Source organism: Petaurus breviceps, unplaced genomic scaffold (genome assembly GCF_028583685.1).
Source record: "Petaurus breviceps papuanus isolate PSGF00001 unplaced genomic scaffold, PetGlider_PUasm1.0 108, whole genome shotgun sequence".
Taxonomy (NCBI): domain Eukaryota; kingdom Metazoa; phylum Chordata; class Mammalia; order Diprotodontia; family Petauridae; genus Petaurus; species Petaurus breviceps.
In genome coordinates, this window is record NW_027185593.1 from 4,441,003 (window position 1) to 4,460,189 (window position 19,187).

General features: G+C 42.8%; 1 protein-coding gene across 2 annotated transcripts in view; it reads right to left on the minus strand.

Annotated features, from left to right (window-relative positions):
• The window catches only part of GNG7 (G protein subunit gamma 7), a 160,717-nt gene that overhangs the window by 66,444 nt on the left and 75,086 nt on the right, over nucleotides 1–19,187 (minus strand). The window lies entirely within an intron of this gene.

Below are 19,187 nucleotides of genomic sequence, written 5' to 3' on the forward strand. Positions count from 1 at the left end.
GGCTGATGGCACATCCATCCCTTCCAGCACTCTGTGCTCTGGTCACACAGGCCTGTTGGGTGCTCTCAAGACACAACACTCCATCCCTGACTATGCCATTTTGGAACAGACTGTCTTCCATGCCTGGAATGCTCTCCCTCTTCACCTGTGCCTTCTGGGATCCCTAGTTCACTTCCCAAGGCTCAGCTCAAGGGCTGCTTTCTTTAGGAGGTGGACCACGAGGCCTTTCCAGATTCCTCTAGTTCTGAATGTTCTCCTGAACACCACAAGTGGCTAAGGACCTTCCCACCACTCAACATGCAATGCTGTCTATCTGTGTACAGCAGGGGCTATGAAGGCCGGCACCATGTCTTATATAAACTCTGTTACCTCCCCCATCATAGTCTTCTGCACACAATAAGTGCTTAATAAATGTTTCGTGAAGTTGGAAGCTATGTCCTTCCCTGCCCTCTTGCCTTTTGTGACAACTCAGTACAATAGGGGTTTGGGAAATGTACTGAGGGCCTTAGATGGTGTTTTTCCACACAGAAAGACTGGGAGACTATTTCTGGAAGAGCTGCAAAGACATAGAAGGGAGGTGCTTGGAGGTATGTGAGCATCCGTAGATGGCCTGTCACTGGCTCTGGCCAGATGACAATATAGGAAGGTCGATACTATAAGGGAAGAGGCCATGGTGTCATCTCCACTTTGAAGCCCTCTGGCCCTGTGAAAGGACCCCAGTCCAAGACCTTCTATTAGGTGAAGGAGACAGAAGCTTTTGACCTTGTAAATCTGGAAGGTCAGGAGGGAATTCCTGAAACAGTGCAGCACTGATGCCCTGAGGAGAAAGGAGTGAACTTTTGGCCAGCAGAAGCTGAAAGGATTCATATGGAAGTCATTCTGGAATTAGACATGGACTTGGTGGGACTAATGCTATGTAGGAACTGAGCTAAGCCTGAATCTGTGCCTGCTCCCCCACCCTCACCCCCCAGAACCCAAGATGGGGTAAGGAAGAGTAAGGCCCTAAGGTGCATGTGTGAGGATGTTTATCCATTGTTTCTCCAATATCTTCAAGATTAATGTCCCATCACGACAACTAATCAATATTAAGTGATTAAACAGAACTGTGGTGCTTTGTATGCACCTAAGAGTAGTCTCAGAGAGTGGGAAGAACACAAGCACTGGGGGGCCTAAGCTGATAGCATTAGAAAAAAGCTACTCCAGCCCCTCTGAATCACCCAAGTAGCAAGCTTTGTTTCTTGGAGAGAGAGCCAGAGTATAGAGGTTACAACAGCACTTCAGAGTGAGAAGCACTTCTGTGGCCACTGGGACTAATGTGGATTGAGGAAGAGTCCTTTCTACAATACACATAACGGTCTTTTTGCTCCCAGATCTTTAGAGAGAGGGAACTTACCACTTCCTTAGGTTGTCCATTGTTCTTCTGGAAAGCTTAATTGTGAGAAGGTTTTCCTTATGCCATCTAAATCTACCTTTTTGTAACTTTCAACTACTGCTTCTACTTCTGTCCTCGGGGGCTATCCTGTGAGGCAAGCCTCTAACTGCTCTAAATCAATGATCTTAAGAGCTTAAAGTTGGTGCCTCTTTTTTTTTGTTTTTTTTTTTTGGAGGGCAGCTGGGGTTAAGTGACTTGCCCAAGGTCACATGACTAGTTAAGTATCTGAGGCCGCATTTGAACTCAGGTCCTCCTGACTCCAGGGCCAGTAAAGTTGGTCTCTCTTCAACACTTGGCAATGACCATCTGTCTCTCTAAGGTTCTTTTCTCCAGGCTAAATATTTATCCTCTAAATTCAACTCCCATATTTCCACACCTAAACCTTTGTTTATAACATTTCCCTCTACTTTCTCTGTTCGCCTGAATCCTGGCCATCCTTTCAGGGTCCCTCTTGGTCCCTTTTGTCTAGGAAGCCTCCTGCTTGGCCACTTGGACCTCCCTCCTCTACACTAGCAATGCCCTGACCATTTGTCTCATTTGTTGGGTCCTTTTGTATGACTGCCTTAGGTTCGTGGGGTTCCTTTTGGAAACAGGTTTCTTTTCTAATTAGATTGGAAGCTGGGTGAGATCAGGGTCTGTGTTCTTTATCTTGTGTCTTCTATGAGGCTTTCTGGTACGTAGCACATATGTATTGAATGATCTGTGGCATCATTTTCAACTCTCTTCTTGGCCCCCATGTCTAATCATTCGCAAAATCCTGTTACATCTACCTTCCCAACCTATTTCTGTGTCCCCCTCTCTCCTTGGGTCCAGTTCTCTTTTCCCCAGTTCATGTTTCCCCCATTTTCCTAATACACAAGTCCCCCACTCTAAAGTCTTCACTTACTCCCCACTGCCCAGAGGAAAACATACAAAGTCCTCTATGGCCCTTCATAATTTGGCTCTAGTCTATCTTTCCAGCCTTATTGCACATTATTCTCCTTTGTGTGTTCTATGTACCAGCCAGCCAGAACTACAGGTTCAGCTGGCTATTTCCCCATCTCTGTACATTTGCCCAGGTCACTCCTCATACCTGGAATTCAGTTCAATTTAATGGACATTCATTAAGTGCTTACTATATGTGAGGCACTGTGCTAGATACTAGGGATATAAAGACAAAACGAATAGTAGTCCTTACCCTCAAAGAGCTTATATTCTATTGTGGGGTTATGATACATGGAAGTAAATACAAAATAATTTGAAAAATGCACTTCTTCCTTGTCTCTGCCCCTTGAAATCTTTCTTTTCTTTCAAGGCCCAGCTTGGACCTTATTTCCTCCATCAATCTCTCCCTTCCTCAGATTGTCCCAGAGCATTCTGTATCTTTACTATTTGTCATATTCTAGCTATTTTTATCTTAATTGAATATGGCCCATAGTAGATTTTAAGCTATCATGTTGTGGTAAGAACATTCACCTTGGAGTTATCAGAAATAGGGAAGGAAGGAAGCAAGCATTTATTAAGCACCTACTATGCTTAATAGTGCTGGGCACTGTCAAGTGCTTTACAAATATTATCTCATTTTATCCTCATAACAATCCTGAAAGATAGGTGCTATAATGACTTCTACTTCACAGTTGAAGAAACTAAGGCAGATAGGGGTTAAATGACTTGCCTGGAATCATACAGCCAGTAAATATCTGCAACTGGATTTGAACTCAGGTCTTTCTGATTCTAGGTCCAGAGCATTATCAGCTGCACCACCCGGCTGCCTCAAGAGCTCACAGTACCATGGTTCTAGAGCTGGAAGGGTCCTCAGAAGCCATCTAGTCCAACTGCCTCATTTTACAGATGAGGAAACTAAGGCCTAGAGGTTAAGTGAGTTGCTGAAGGGTATTAAGGTAGTGCCAGCAGTGGGACTAGAACCAAGGTCCTCTGATTCCAGAGCCATTTCTCTTTCAACTGTACCCCATTTAGTTGTGTGACCTTCAGCGAGTCACTCATCCTGTGCAAGTCTTGGTTTCCTCATCTTTAAAATGGGCACAATACCACCCTCATTGCCTGCTTCACAAGGGTGCTGCCAGGAAATGCTTTATCAGGTGTCATATCCATGTGAATTATTGGTGTTTTTCATCTTTGTAACCTGAGCACCCAGCACAAGGCCCTGCACATATTAGGTATTTAACCAATGTTTGCTTTATTGGAATGATGTGTGTACTAAGCACCACCTCGGCTTACTGTCCCCAGGTTTTTAGCTGCTTTGACTTTGTCTCCTTGGGAGCTCTCTCCCAGAAGGAACATGTTGGTTTTGGCAGTGAATTAAAATTCTGTGTGTGCGTAATAAAAAAACTAACAAAGTTGTAAAGATAAAAGACCTCAGCACTCTTTCACCTCATTAATTTGAAAACCACATTCATAAAGTACTGTTCCTTCAATCCTTCAAGCCAGCCGGGTTTAGACGGACTAGGCTGGGAAATGGGCTGGGCTGGGGCATGGGGGTGGGGTGGGGTGTTATTTAGCAAAGCTGATTTCTAGCCCCAGATCTGCCACATCCTGGCTCGGTGGTCTTATATACGTTTCTTCCCCACTTGGGGGCTTAGATTCCCACAAAATGGGCTAAATAATCACTCTGTAGTCCTTTTAGCTCTAGAAGTCTTTAAGGAGCTTGTGTTCATCTGTCCAAATAGGGAAACTGAGGCAGGAGAAAATCAGTATTAGCTAGAGTTGGGTCTGATTTGTATTCCCTTTTTCTTAAAAGTTCTTTCCTCTATTATTATCCAGCTGGGTAGAGCAAAAGGAGCCTGGACCTAGAGTTAGAAGACGTGGGTTAATGGCTGTGTGTCTTCGGAAATTCAGTGGCCTTTTTCTTTGTCTTATTTCATTATCCCTGCTCAGGACTATATAAGGAAAGTGCTTGGTATACTGCAAAATAGTATAGAAATTGGAGCTATCATCCATTCAATAAACACTGACTAAAAGGAATCCATTAGCGTGATCAATCTTTGGTCACAACACCTACAGGATATTAACAGACTTATTTATTCCATTCTGCTACTCTGATCTGAAGGAAGAGAAGAGAGGAGGGAAGGGGACAGGAGGGGATGGGAAAGGGAAGAGATAAACTCAGAGGTGTGAGCTAATTCCTAGTAGAACAATATCTGAGTACAGAAGGTGTGTAGGCTTGAGGACATTAAATACCAAGTATTTCTATTTCACAACAACAAAAATAGCAATTTACTTACATCTGGGAATGACTTGACTGTACCCATTTCTTACACTCAGATCCAAAATAGATTAACTGTCACGAGGCAAATTAACACAATTTAATTTAGGCTGATGAGATGCCAATAAAGCTCTGATGTAATGAGAACTCCAAAGTCACTAGCACGAGGGATTCACTATGGGGGAATAGCTTTCTTAATATAGTCATTAGCTGACAAATAGTGTGAGGACAACCCCATGGCTCTGCAGAAGTTAAACCACTCCGTGGGTTGGGACTTGTAGAGGATTTGGCATCTGTTGTAGTGGTGGGGTGGGGGGAAGGGAAGGAAAGGGGGGTGGTGAGGAATGAAAAGTCCAAGGAGCTGAGTTTCACAGAATTCTGAAGTTTTTACTTGTGGAAAGTAAGTTCACTGTGAATGACATCAGACTCACAAGTTACAATGCTGCTATTGTGAGGCTCTGTGCATAACAAGCTATTGTGGAATAGCTGCCATGGGAGATTGTTGAGACCCCCAGTGCAAGGTTGGAGTGGTGGGGGAGCACCAGCATAAGCACTCTGCAGGCTCACGGGTCCTTTGGCATGTACTGGACTTTTTTCCCTTCTAGCAACTAAGTTAAAATCTCACTCTCAAGAGAGGGATCTTAGACTCTCCACAGTGGAAGGGGCTTTTGAGGACATCCACCTAGACCAGCATCTTCAACAGGAATCTCCTCTGCACAACACATCCCTAACAGGACATCATGAAACCTAGGCCTGGAAATCTCCTGTGATGGGGAACTTTTGGGCTGGGGAAACACCACCACTAAGGCTTAAATGCTAGCTCAGATTGCCCAGATCACATCTGTTTTATGTCTTAGGCAACTGGCTAATTGGATGTTAGGGTGTGTTTAATAATACTATGGGGGGGAGTTCATTATAATGTATTAATACTATTACTACCAAATAATATTACTGTTACTGCAAAATGGAGAAGTAGTATAGAATAGAAGACAGAAAAGTGACTTTCAGAGTCTGAAAGAGTTGGCTTCACACAATGGCTGTGGGAGCCTGGGCAAGTGACTAAGTCTTAGAGGATTGTCTGGGTTGCCTGGAGTCACAGAGCACCTCTACTAGGGCCCAGAGCATTAGAGTTTCCTTAACTGGAGCTCTCTGTACCAATGAAATCACAGATCTAGTCCAAAAAAACATGGCAAAAGGATGCTGGTCAGGGACAAGGACAACGGCCGCCTGGCTTCTCCAAAAACTGTTATTGTTCAGTCATTTTAGTCCTGTGCAATTCTTGGTGACCCCATTTGGTATCTTCTCGGCCAAGATACTGGCATGGTTTGCCAGTTCCTTCTCCAGTTCATTTGACAGATGAAGTAACTGAGGCAAACAGGATTAAGTGACTTGCCCAGGGTCACCCAGCTAGTAAATAAATGCCTGAGGTCATATTTGAACTCACATCTTCCTAACTCTGGGCCTGCTACTCTTATCCACTGCCCTACTGCCTCCCAAATAAGGTGCTCCATCTCTAGACACTGGGCATTTTCACTGTCTTTCCCATGCATCCAGAATGCTCTCCCTCCTCATCTCAGACTCCTGGTGTCTCTGGCTTTCTTTAATCTACAATCCTACCTTCTATGAGATTACCTCTGATTTAGCCTGTATATAATTTTGTTTGTATGTGGTTGTTTGCATGGTCTCTCCCCAATTAAAATGGGAGCTCCTTGAAGGCAGGGGCTGTCTTTTGCCTTTTTGTGTGTCCTTAGCACAATGCCTGGTACATAGTTGGTGCTTAATCAATATTTATTGACTGACTGAAAGTTATGTGGATTATGTCTGCACTCTCATTTGTACTGTCTTGGAAACCTGATGAGTTGCTGCCATCTTCTTCCATGCTTACTAAACACATATACCAGATACTGTGCTAGGCATTTGGGAACATAAAGATAAGAACTGAGACAGTTCTTCCCCTCAAGCAGGTTATACTCTCCTAGGGAAATGGAACGTGTACATAGATAAAAAGATTTTATATATATAAAATACATACAAAATCATTGGTGGGGGGGTGTCAGGAAAGATCTCCTGCAGGAGGCAGCACCTGAGCTGAGCCTGGAAGAGATCTAAGGGGTCGAAGAGGCAGAGACAAGGAAGCAGAGAACCCTAGTCGCTATTATCTTGTTTTCTTGAGGTTCTGGTGATTTGTTTTTTCCTTGACAAGGAAGGAAGGTGAATCTCTTTCAGCCTAGGGGTAGTACTCCTCATCCTTTGCTGCTCATCTCCAATTGGGTATGGAGTTGTGCTGATTCCAGCTTCTATCTGTCCCCTCATTTCTAATTGCAGGGCTGCCACCCTAGCAAGGGCTCCCCTTTCCATCTGGCTAGACCAATGCAGTATCATCCTACAAGGTATTCTCCTTTCTCCCCAACTCCAACCAGCACTTTATACTGCTGCCAGCATTATCTTGGTGCATAGCTCTGGCCTTTTGCTCAAAAACCTTCAGTAGTTCTAGAATTTTTCTTGAGTCAAGATCGATTCAAGGTTCTCTACAGTCTGGTATCAACCCAGCTACCTACCCAATGACATCTCATACTACAAGTCCTCCATTCACTCCACACCCTCCCACCAAATGGAAACTTCTCTAATCACAGAGCCTGGTATCCACATACTATCTCCCTTTCTGCCTACACTCACACTGTTCTCTAGGTCTAGAATGCCCTCTTCTCCCTTTACCTGTTAATAATAATTTGTTGCTATTTTTCAGGTTTTCTTGGCATAGATACTGGAGAGATTTGCCATTTCCTTCTCCAGTTCATTTTATAGGTGAGGAAACTGAGGCAAACAGGGTTAATAGTATCACACATTTCCATAGCACTTTGAGGTTTGCAAAATACTTTCTGCATAACAATCCTATGATAACACGAGTATTATTATAACCCAATTTTATAGCTGAGGAGGTCAGAGAGGTTAAGTGAACAAGGCCACATCGCCAGTAAGTTAAAGTTGGATAACAACCTAGATTTCCCGATTCCAAAGTCAGTCTGCTTATACCTTGCTTTTCCCCCATCTCATATTCTGCAATCCAATGACACTGGCCTCCTTGCTGTTTCCCAAACAGGACAACCCATTTTGGGACACCAGGTATTTTCAACAGTTGTCCCCTATACCTGGAATTCTTTCCCTTTTCATCTCCAGTGGAGATCTTCCAGCTTCCCTGGAATCCTTCAAGACTCAGCTAAAATAAGAGTTTCTCCAAGAAACCTTTCCCAATCCCCCTTAATGCTTTTGTCTTCATTCTGTTGATTATCTCTGATTCATCCTGTATATATCTTATTCGTGTTGTTGTTGCTGTCTCTCCCATCAAAACATGAGGTCCTCGAGAGCAGCGACTTTCTCTCCTTTGTTTGTATTCCTGGCACTTAGCCTTGCACCTGGCACACAGTAGGCACTCAGTAAATGCTTGTTGACTTACCTCCCCATGAGGAAGATGAGCTCTGTATAATCACAGCTTATATGTGGGGTGAGGGTATGCTATTCAAAATAGTACAAGTGGCTAATTGTTGGCAGTTAATTCTTTTAGTTTTTGCCTTCCAACTCAAAGCATCTTAGAAGGAGACTCAGATGTCATTACTCTGAGTCTTAGCTGAAGCTTGAACCCTCACTACAGAATCATAAACAAGTGGCCACCTAACCTCTACTTCAATGCATTCAGTAATACTAATTCCTGAGAGAGCCCATTTCATTTTTGGAACATCTTGGGGGAAAATCGTTTTAGAATCAGCTAGAAATTAAGTGAGGTCCTAGGACTCAGTCCAGACTCAGTAACCATCAGGACATAACAGACAGTACATCCTCAAGATTGTGCTTAAGACTCCATTCAAGTACAAATGGCAGTTGGTGTGGGCACCTCTGTACTTACTCAAAAAGGCTTCCAGCCTGGCTATTTCTTTCTTCTAAGTTTGCCAACATGGAGGTAAATGTTTATTTAAACTCAACTGCCTCAAGCTTCCCCTTTCTACAACCACTGCCTTTGACTGCCTCTAGGTGGTTACACAGTGAGACAAGAACGTACAACAAGGCCACTTAAAGCAGGTTTTCTATACATTTTTGCCAAGACACAAAACTGGTTTACTCCAACTGGATGATAGGACTCTGGAGATCATCTAGTCCAGCTCCTTCAATTTACAGATGAGGAAACTAAGGAGTAGAGATAGTAAATAACCTGCCCATGGTCATAAGATAGACCCAACTGCAAATACAAGGTTTTTTCTCCTATTCCATATCAATCCTCCTGTGTAACAGTGACTGTTAAATGCTAGGAATTGGACATGATCTTCTGACCCTTAGCTACAGAAGACAATTTCTCCAAGTTTACTGTGGAGGAGAACAGTTCACTGGTTATTATTGATATCTGTGAAAATAGTTTGTGTTATTCTTATGTCTTCAACTTAGTTTATAATAATGAAATTTCTCTACAATTGACAAAATTCTTTCCTTCCAACAGCCCCGTGGGAAGGGTAGTGCAAGGTTTATCACTTTTAGGCTCGGAAAGCTGCAGTGAGTTTCTCAGGCCAGCCAGTAGTCATAGAATGTTCAAGTGAGAAAGGATTTTAGGGATTGTCTCATTTAATCTAATTTTATAGATGAGGCAACTGGGGTTCCTGGAGATGAAGTCATCCAAGGTCAGATACATAATATTTGAAGTAAAAAGTTCCTCCAGAGACCTTACCCTAAAAACCTGGGGATAATAATTTATTTCAGCTTTGGAGATGGCCCTTGGGGCACAGTTGCCCTGGCTAGTAACTGGAGGATAATAAATAAACCATCCCTCCACCTTCCATAACTAGTCAGATCTCAAACTTGAAGCCTTATTCCATCTGGACCCTGACCAGGACCAAGGTCTAACCACAACAGGCATCTTCCCATCTATCTTGATCAATTAACCAAAAAAAAGTACTTATCAAGCATCCTTTAGCTCCAAGACCAAAGACCTTCTCAACAATCCCTTCTCTGGCAATGACTTCCATTTCTAGCTCAGGGAATAACATTCATATCCTATTACCACTGCTACTAGACATGACATTTTATTGCCTATGGCTCTACTCAGAATCTCAATGATTCAGTTACTAGTCACCTAGCTAAGCTAAGGCTCCCTTCCCAAGCCACCACTCTCTGCTCATAACCATTCATGCCAGTCCCATCCCTACCATGACTGTCCCAGCTCTATCCTTCCTTTTCAATTGTGTTCTCTGGGACTCCATTTTATTGTTAACAAACTACCCTTCCTATGAGACCTCTTATTTTCAAACTCTTCCCATCTTCTTGAAGTCCCAGAAACCAAGCTCTTCCCAGAAGATTTTGACTTTCTGATCATCCTTTCTAATACTGGACATATCTTTTCTCCTATTCTCAAATTCACTGAGTCAGGAAAAGGGGGAGGCATGCTTCTTACCCCTCATATACACTTTCAGGACTGGCCCCTACCACTGTCACTCAATGACCTCTTCTCTCCTTTGAGTTTCACTCCAACTAGATCTATCACCCTACCCAGATCATGGGAACTGACATCCGCTGGCTTCTAGACAATTGGTCCTTCTTTTTCAAGAAGGGGCTAAAGGGATAATCCCATCTAGTCAAGTTCAGCACCAGCTCATAGTTTTCTTCACCAATCCAAACCGTGTCCTTATACTTCAGATCTTCAATTTATACCTTGACATCTCTTCAAATAATCTTGTTTCCCAGTTAATCAACCTCTTCAACTCTCATGATCTGTACTTTTATTCTACCTCAGCCACATACAAGAATGGTCATATCCCTGATCTCATCATCGGCCTCAATTATTCAATCCCCAAAATGAACAACTCCTAAATTCCTCTGAGCATAGACTCCTGTCCCTCCAGCTCTTCCTTTGACTCACACTGGAATCTTTTGGGGGTATCACCTTCCCTTAGTCTACAAGTTTAATTTTACCCTGGCCTCTACCCTTGGATCTTCTGCTCCATTGTACTATTCTAGCTGATCCTCTTCCAAACTCCAACCCTTAACAGCTCCTATCAGGTGCCCCATCAACATCTCGCCCTTCTCCATGTGCACTTGACATGTTCTCCAGTAGGCTACATATACAAACATTCCTTTTTGCTTTGAATCTTCAATCTCTCTCTAACCAGTGGTTCCTTCCTTATTACCTTCACATATGCTCAAGTCTTCCCCATATTTAACAAATCTTCACTATCCCCTAATAACAATATAAATATGTTAGGGTCTATAAAGCTAATTTGTTTGATCATGCTCTCAAACTCTTATCCTTTTTCTCTCTTCCCTTTCTTAGCCAAACTTCGTGAGAAAGCTATACTCATCCACTCCCTCTCCTCTCACTCCTCCACCCTTTGCAATCTGACTTCTGACCTCACTCAACTGAAAATGTCAAGTTATCAATTATCTCTTAATTGCTAGATCAGATTGGTTTTTCTCAGTTCTCATCTTTATTGAGCTATCTGCTGCATTTAACATTATTGGTTGGCTCTGGAATTTGGAAGTTCCAAGTTCAAATCTGACTTCAGATACTTATTAGCTACGTGACCTTGGGCAAATTCCTTAATTTGTGCTTGCCTCAGTTTCCTCAAATACAAAATGAGAGTAATAATAGCACCTAAATTGCAGGGTTGTTGTGAGGATCGAATAAGATCGTATTTGTAAAAACTAAGCATAGTGTCTGTCTAGCACATGTAAATGTTTTTATTGTTAAACACCTTTTCCTCTTGGATAATCTTTACTCTCTGGATTTTTGTGCCACTCCTTTCTCCTGGCTCACTTCCTACATGTCACCTCTTTCTCAGTTTCCTTTACTAGTTCATCATATCCATGGACCCAGCTGTTCCACAACATTCAGCCCTTCTAGAAGAAGCCTCTCTTCTCTTCTATCTTTACACACCTTCTCTTGGTATCTTCATTAGCTCCCAAGGTTTTAACAATCATCTCTGTGCAGATGACAGACAGACAGACAGATAGACTCAAGCCCAGGCAAGAGACTAGGATCTCTACCTCTCTATCTCTGCCTCTATCTCTCCTCAGTTGCCTAATGGACATTTCCAACTGAAGATATCTCAGTGTTGAAAAATGAACTCATCTTTCTTCCAGACTTTTTCTAAACTTCTCTATTTCTGTCAAAGTTACCATAAAGTCCTTCTACTTTCTCAGGTTCTATCTCTGCAGCATTTTTCACATCTGACCCCTTCTCTACACTCACACAACTTTCCATTTTAGTTCAGGCCCCCATCACACATTACCTATATTATAGTAACAGCCTCCTAATTGGTCTCCTGCCTCAATCAAGTATCTCATTACTCTAGTTTATCCTACACACTCTTGCCAAAGTAATTTTCCTTAAGTGCAGATCTGTCCATGTGATTGTCCTATTTAATCAACTCCAGTGACTTCCTAATGCCTTTGGGATAAAATATAAACTCTACTGCTTAGCTTTTAAAACCCTCCACAATATGAACCCAACCGATATTTCCAGTCTCTTTTGACGTTTCTCTTCCTCCTCCTCAATTCTATGATGCAAGCTAAACTGGCTTTCCTCTGTTTCTCCCATGGTACTCCTGTCTTGAGACCCTCTCTGTGCAGAGCTCTGTTCTCCATGCCAGGAATGCATTTCCTCTTCATCTCCAACTCAGGGTCCTTCTCTCCCTTTAAGATGCAGCTCAAGCACCATCTTCTGCCATGGAGCTTTTTCCTAACTATTCCTACCCCCAATGACTACAGTCCTCCCTCCCACACCATGTCATAGCTAACTACTTTGTTGTTATATTCACTTCCTATTTATGCCATATATTTTTATACTTCCCTCCCTCATTAGAATGTAAGCTCTTTGAGAGAAGGGTTTTTTCATTAATTATCCTTGTATCCTCAACACAACACATCCTCTTCTCCTGGATATTTTCCCCTACCTGGCACACAGTAGTCATTTAATAAATTCTGATAGAATGAGCTTCCTTCTCCAATGCTGTTCCTGTGATTCTGAATGGCACTGGAGGACATCACACAGCTGGTTTTCCCAGGCTCCAGTGGCCTTCAAACTTGTGCCCCAATGCTCCCACTCTTTCCTAATGACTCTCTATGGCATTCACTAGAAGGCTGTTTCAAACAAACACCTACTCCACCCCTTCCCTTCTTTTGAGGAGAGGACTTCACCTTACACTTCACTTAAAGTCATTTGTCACAAGATCACATTAACATCATCTCCCACTCTTTCTTCCTTTGCTCAAGGCTTAGAGGATAAGGTGCCTTTGCCAAAGCCAACCCTTTTACCTGTGCCCTTGTTCCCATTTCCTTCAGGAGTTTGTACTTTTGAGCTCTTGTTTCTTTGACCATGCTCCCTTTTTCTAATTTTCATACTTGTCTTACCCATTTCTGCCTACCAAACATTCCCAGATCAACCTTATTCTTTAAAAACAAAAGCCCTTTACTTGATCCCACCAGCCTTTCGATTTATTGTCCTATAGCTTTCTTTCCTTTCACAGCCGAACTCCTAGAAAAAGCTCTCTAAACTAATTGTCTCTACTTTCTCACTTCTTAACTCTTTGCAGTCTGGCTCTGTTTTCATCACTTGACTGAAACTGTTTTCTCCAAGGTCATCATTAATTTCTTCATTGTTGAATTCCATGGTCTTTTCTCAGTTCTTATCCTTCTTGACTTCTCTATCATTTGATACTAATGACTACCTCTTCCTTCTGGATTCTTTTTCTTCCCTAGTTATTTCTATGATATTGCCCTATTGTGGTTCTCCCAATTCTTCTTTGAAGAAACATGATCCACATTCTAAGCTCTACACATGGCTGGACTCCAGGCTTTTGTCCTGGGCCCACTTCCCTTCTCTCTTGGTGATGTCTTTAGTAACCATGGATTCAATGATCATAAAAATAATAACAGCTAGCATTTATATAGTGCTTTAAGGTTTGCAAAGCCCTTTATAAGTGTTATCTCATTTGATCCTCATAATAATCCTGGGAGGAACATGCTATTATTAGCCTAATTCTACAGTTAAGAAAATTCAGGCAGACAGAAGTTAAGTGACTCACTCAGGGTCACTAGGAAGTGTATGAGACCAGAAAGATTTTAATTCAGGTATTCCTGACTCCAGGTCCAGCACTCTACCCATGGTGCCACCTAGCTGTAACTATGCAGGCAGCCTACATAGTCAGCCTTCATCTCTCCTCTGTTAGGTCCAAAGAGACTCATTATCTTTCTCACTAAATCCATTCTTCTTAATGGCCCTAGTTCTGTACAGGTCACCACCATGCTTCCAGTCTCCCAGGTTTGCACTCTAGGGTAATCCTCCACCTTTCACTTTTACCTCCCCACTCCCACTCACCATACATTTGGTTACCATTTCTTATCAGTTCTCTTTCCTCAAAAATCGCCTGCATCTTCCCAGTTCTCTCTACTCACAACTTATGAACAGCCCAGCTCAGTCTCTCTTCACTTCTTCCCTGGACCTTTGCAATAGGCTCCCTGCATCCAGGCTCTTCCTGGCCAGGCCTTGTTCCATACAGCTGCCAAACTGATGTTTCTAAAGTACATGTCTGACCACGTCTTAATGATGAGGTGCGTGATCTGGGAGCCCCCTTGGACTCTGATTAAATCGTCCTATTTGATGAAGCATTTGCATGAGGCCATAAGCCTTACTTTGTGGCTGGGCCCATACCTCTCTGTTACTAACCTAGCTTTCCACTGTCTATCTAGTTCCACCCTAGAGCCTATTAAAATATCAATCCACCCATGAACTGGCCTAGCCCACCTTTGTCAGTAGTCTCCAAGTAGCCTTCAGCAACTTCCCACCCTTAATCACTCACTGACCTTATTAACTCCTCCTGAAGACCCTACCCAAACTCCTCCCCTAGACCACTCCTAGATTCCTCCCACAACCTTCTGTACATGACTCCATCTTGTCTCCATGTCTGTGAGAGCACCATAGAATGACTTAGCACAGGCTTACTCTGTGTCCAATCCGAGAGAACTTTTAATAAACTTTACTTTTCTTTGGCTGAGAAGACTTGAGTCGAATTCATTTGGCAGGTCCCCGCGTGTTGTTATTTTGGGGTCCCCAGAGCAACCCTAACCTTCTTTATGGGTAACCTCTCTGGTTCTAGGATGAAGTACAAATTGCTCTGTTTAGCATTTTAAACCCTTTATGATCTGGTGTAATAAGAATGTAAATTTTAAAGATCTTCCCTGCCCCTAGGCTAATGTGCACCTGAAGCCTGGGGTGGGGGAGGCTTGTTTTTCAGTAGATACTTCTTGATTGGCCAGTGAGTCAATAAGGTTGTTACATTCTCTGAGCCAGGAGAAGGCTATATAAGCCCTGATGTGTAGCTTTGATTTTGGGACTCACTTTGAGAAGTGTTCTGTGATTTGATCTGAATTCTGGGAAGCCGTTGTTGAGAGTCCCCCGGCTTTGAAAAACCCAGAATGTGGAAACCCAGATGTTGACTGGGTATGGATGTAATGGTTGGACAGTTTGGAAATCTTTCTACTTGATGTTTCTGTCTTGATAATTATGCCTGTATATTTTGAGGTTCAGGGTGCTGACCTTTTTGCCCTGAACAAGGTAAACGATATATGGTCTGACTGATTAAAGTAAGCTTGTTAACCCATTTTGAGTTGCTTTCCTTTAACAAAGCAGATCCAAGAACCTGTGTGAGCAGGCACCCTGGGGACACTGGGGTGCTTGCTGCTACATCTGGCTCCAGCCTATCTTTTCCAGATGATGACACATGACTCTCCTTCATACATTCTTTTAGACAAAATGGTCTACTTGCTATGTTCCCTATATATCGCATTCCATCATCTCCCACTTTCATACCTTTGCATAGGCTCTGCGCTGTGTTCGGGACAAACTCTCTCTATTTCTGCCCTGTCTCCTTTCAAGGCTCAGCTCAAGTACTATGTCCTTCTGGAGGCTTCCACAGTCTTTCAATTACTAGTCCTTCCTCCCAGTAAATCCCTTTATACCTATTTTGTACAAAGCCTATAGTTGTTAACCCACAAACATAATGGTATTCTTCTGGTAAAATGAAAGCTATTTGAGGTCAGAGACTGTTTTTTGTTTTGTTTTGTATTTGTATTCCCAGTTACTAGCACAGTGTCTGGCACTAGTAGGTACTTAATAAGTGTTTTCTGATTGATTAGTAATCATCCAATTCCTATTCCTGTTTTACAGATGAGGAAACTGAGGATCAGGGAAGGGAATTGGCTTGCTCAGTCATACAGCTAGTCTTAGAGAGAGGACTCACACCAGACCTTCTGATTTCAAGGCCATTGCCCTTTTCCTGTATCACCCATAGCCTCTTGCAGTGAACAAAGTTCTCTCTTCTCCAGATGAGGAAACTGATATGCTGAGAGGGTAGATGACTTTCCAAGTGTCATGCAAGTTCATGTGTGGCAGCAGGTTGAAGGGGCTTGGCAAGAGAAGCAAAACACAAAGTGTGTGTATGTGTGTTTGTGCGTATGTGGATGTGTTTTGATGGTGGTAATGATGGAAAATTGTGAGAGCATCCATGGGATCAGAAACCAAGTAAACAAACAGAAGCCAAGAGGACACAGATACGAGAAGGCAGAGTACGGCACATGGTTCAAAGTCCTTACAAACAGTTGGTAACCAGGATAGCTTTCATGATCTAAGGGAGAAGGGCCAAGACCACGGCAGGACAACTGTAGAGCCTGTTGAACTTCTTACTTCAATGGATCTTTGATCTCATAAATATTTCTTTTTCTTTGCCCCTTCCCTGTGCAAACTGTGACCCATCCATATCTTCTTATCTTATACAACTTTTGTTCATGTCCTCATAACCTCTCCACGGTGTCCACTCTATGTGTGCAAAGATCTGGAGGAGGGCCCCTACATCCAGCAGATAAAAGAGGAGCATGCAGGCTGTCCGATGACCAGCTCATCTCCCTTTCCAGTTGTATGTCTCTCTGAAGGTATCCTTTATATTGCTTCTTTGCAATTCTTTGATGGTTGTTTAAGAAGTAAGGAAATTATAGAGGAATGAGCCCTGAATTTGGTTAAATCTTGGCTCCCCCATTTCCTAGCATTTTGACTTAGGGCCAATCAATTTAATTCAACATTCACTAAGAACCAACTACATACATTACTCTGTGCTAGAGGCCAGAGACAGAAAAATGGCAGTCCTTGGTCTCAACAAGGAGTTTACAGTCTACTAAGGAGTGAGATTTTGTGTGTGTGTGTGTACACACTTATACATGCTATTAATTATGATACTAGATTATGGAGAAGAGACAAAATGCTATGGGAAAATTTGGAGAGGATTTTCCAGCCAAGAGGATTCAGTGAAGTCTTTCGTGGAGGAGGTGCTACCTTAGGTGGGCCTGGAAAGAAGAAAAGGATTGCCACAGGGAGAGATAAAAAGGAATATTTTCCAGATACGTGGGAACTGCCTAGGAAAATGTAGGTAGGTGGAAGTTGACAGAACAAAACAGGAGAGTGGTTAGTATTCCAATTTGGCTAAAGTGCAAAGAAGGGGATGGAATGATGTGAAATAGGGCTGAGAAGGTTGGCTAGAGACAAACTGTGGACTTAAAAAATGAGGGAGTTGGACTAGAAGATATCTAAGGTTCCTTAGAGTCTATAATTATATAAAAGGGAAAGCTGCCTTTATTATCTTTTTCATAGGATCATAGGGTCATAATTGAGCACTGGAAAGGACCTTAGAGGTCAACTAGTCTAACCCCTTACCTGAGATCACACAATCAGCAGTCAGGATTTGAACCTAGGTCCTCTGGCTCTAACTCCAGCATTTTTTCTCCTGGACTAGAACTTAGGTCACCTAATTTCCAGTCCAGTGTTCCTTATACTATAATCACACTGCCTCCTCATACATAAGAGGGACATTACTAGTCTCCCTACATTATTAGGGAGATATGGGAACCTTAGGAACCCTCCCCTACCAATACCATAAGTTCAAGGAAGCTGATCCTGTGTCTTAGTCTTATTTAGATAGTACAGAAGTCCCAGCGTAGGGAGATCTCCTACCCAAAGGAATCTCCTTTTCCCATATCATCAGCTTTTCATGGTGACTCCCCTTAGCCATAAGACCATTAATAGTCAAAGGATTCTGGGGTTCTGCAGAATCCTGAGATAAATAAAGGCATAATAATTTATTTCTTCAGAGAGTCACCTTCCAGGACTCAGTAGTGATTCTTAAGACTGATTGTACTCTCCTTCAGTCCCAGATTGACCCGACCTTCTCACTCCCATGACAGCCAAACCCATTCCTGCCTGGGGGCCTACAGGTGCCAGTGATTAATGGCTGGCTAGGTAGGGGAGAGGGTACATGGGCTCAGCAAAGTGAGACCCTGGCAATGAGGCCCCTCTAGGGAAGTGGCAGATGTGGTATTACAGCTCCTTAGCCTAGAGGTGCTTGGCTGGCCCCCAGAAGCAAACATCAACATACTGGTCTTTCCCACAAATGTTTTGGAATTTTCTTTCCCAGGAAGCCTTCTGAGTTCATAACAGTACGTCCTAACAAGGAGTGTCAACGCCAATGTCTCAACATGAACGCGGTGAGCTGAGTGCTTGGATCCCAGCAAGGGCTTCTCTGCCAATAGCACAATGCTGATGTGGAAGGAGAAAATAGCAGCAGCTGCCAAGATCTGGGCGGGTTCAGGCTAACTTTGTCACTGTAGCCTGACTTCCCTCGGGTCCTAGGCTCACACAAGTCATTGTTCCCACAAATCACTGGTCATCTTAGGCTGCTTAGAAACAATGGCAATGCCATCTGAGAACATCCAGGAACTCCCTGCAGCTCTAGACTTTAGGCTAAAGAGATTTGATGGAGAGTGAAGGGACAGATGAGAAAAGGCATTTCTTACTGCAACAGGGAGAGTCTCAAAAACAGTATTCTTCTTCTTCTCTCTATGACCTGGTTAGAGCAAATAAAAAGACACATTGCATAAATGTAGAAAACACTGAAGCTGGAAGGGTCCTTAGAACATAGGACAAGGGACAGCAGGGGTGAGGAAGGGCATTAGAACCCAGGATGTCTGAGCTTGAAGGGGCTTTAGAACCCAGAATGTCAAACTACAAGGGTCTTTAGGGACCATAGGGACTCATCATTTTACAAATAAGGAAGTGATCTGAGGCACAGAAAAGGAAAAGCAACTTGTCCAAAGTCAGAGATTAAGTGGCACAGTGAGGACTGGAGCCATAGTCTCCTAACTCAGTCTAGGGCCCTTCCCACCATACCAGACTCTCTCTCCAATGGCATTTTGTTTATCTATGTGCAGTTTTCTTCCTTGGAAAAGCTGTCTTAATTTTCATACCTGTAGCAAACTACTGACTCTTATATAGTACTTTTAACATTTGAAAAATACTTTACACATCATCTTGTCTGAGTTATTTGTTTAAAACTATCATGTTAGAATATTATTTGAAACCTCACAATCATCCTGTAAGATAGGTACCATAGTAATCATTATCCCTATTTTATAGATAAAGAAACAATTTAATGACTTGTCCAAGAGCATAGTTAATAAACAATTCAGTTGACT